The sequence below is a fragment of the Myotis brandtii genome, unplaced genomic scaffold (assembly GCF_000412655.1).
Source record: "Myotis brandtii unplaced genomic scaffold, ASM41265v1 scaffold782, whole genome shotgun sequence".
Taxonomy (NCBI): domain Eukaryota; kingdom Metazoa; phylum Chordata; class Mammalia; order Chiroptera; family Vespertilionidae; genus Myotis; species Myotis brandtii.
The window spans coordinates 1,622,798-1,624,267 of NW_005371138.1; the positions used below are offsets into that span (position 1 = coordinate 1,622,798).

Genomic DNA, 1,470 nt, shown 5'->3' on the forward strand with positions numbered 1-1,470 from the left:
CCCCCACCCCCCCCCCCCCCCAAATCCAAGCCCCACCCACAGCCCTCCATTTAAGCGGGGCCCTTCCATTCCCTTTCAACAGGAGTCTGCCCGGAAATAGGCCAGCACACAAAGAGCGCACCTGTGACACTTGGAGTCTTAGAATCCACCTCCTCCCAGCCAGGGGGGAGGGAAACTGAAACCATCTGAGCAGGAGCTGCGCTCCACCTTGACCTCCTCCTTCCTCTCTGCTCAGACGGCGGGCCCTGGGAGAGACAGGCCAGGGAACCACCGGGCAGATGCTTCTGCCTCTGCCCACAGTCTCACAAACCGGTGCCTTGAAAACACACGCGAGGCCACTTGTTGCGCAGGTGCGGAGGTTTCCAGGCACCGGGGCTCGGAGAAGGCAGCACTTCTCATACCGCCTGGAGCAGGCTGAGGACCCAGGCCTCACACACCCAACCTGGAAACTTCATCAAAAAACTGCCCCGAGGCAGGGGAGGAGTGAAGGGTGGTTTCGAAAAGCAAAGGAGGAAAGGTAGAAACTGGTTAAAAGTAGATGAAAACCGAAAGGCCCGCTCCCTTTCTGCCCTCTCAGGGAGACAGGGCAGTCCCACAGATGGGGGAAGGGGACCCCTTCCTTGACCAGAGTGCGGGTCATGGGGAGGAGGGGGTGCCAACATCCTTCTCAGGAAACAGGCTGCAATACCATGGGCTTAAATATTGATTGTCAACAGAGAGAGAGAGAGAGAAACCTGCAACCCACCAATCTCATTTCCAGATTCCCTCTCTCCAGCCTAGAGACATGAATAATTAACTTGCCTACCCGAGAGCTCGCCGGAGTGGCCATAAAAGATGAGTAATGGCACGGAAGCCCCGGCCCCACGCCCGCCGGCTTCTGGGCTTCTGGGCTCGGGGCTGGGGCTGGGGCTAGGACCGGCGCCGGGAACAAAGCCTCCGCATTCCTCCGGGAAGGTGTGCCTGAAACCAAACCTGTCACCGGCGAGAAGCTGGCCCCTTACCTCCCCCATAGCCGGCTCCCCGGCTGCGAGGAGGGGAAGAGGAGGGGCCGTCGCCCGGGCGCGCGGGGTGGACCCGATGGCTAGGTCGCCTCTGCTCACACCCCCACCCCTGACCGAGCGGCGCCCCCAACCACAGCCGCTTTCGGGAAGCCGCGCAGTCTGCAGGGCGATAATCCTGTTACCATGAACGCCGGCTGTACTTGGAGAGCCAATTCTCCAAGCAACAAGGCAGCTCCCTCGGCGCCCTTCCCGGTGAGTAACCAAAGCCGGGCGCCGGCTCAATGAACACACTCGCTGAAACTCCAGTGGCGCGTTGCGGCTCCCAAGCCGACTGCCCGCCGGGGACAAACCGGCTCCCGACACACCAGCGCACAGGCACAAAGGCACCCCCAAATGCAGCCCGTGCACCCTGCGCCCCGCCGATCCAACAGCCCACAGCCACCCGAAAGTTACCGCACGCGAACATACC

At 61.8% G+C, this 1,470-nt stretch overlaps 1 long non-coding RNA gene across 1 annotated transcript in view; it reads left to right on the forward strand.

Moving 5' to 3' along the window:
- The first annotated feature begins 815 nt into the window (after positions 1-815).
- Positions 816-1,470, forward strand: part of LOC106724276 — a 2,779-nt gene continuing 2,124 nt past the window's right edge. Inside the window, exon 1 of the long non-coding RNA XR_001360028.1 lies at positions 816-1,253. This is a non-coding gene — a long non-coding RNA (uncharacterized LOC106724276). The remainder of the gene's footprint in view (positions 1,254-1,470) is intronic.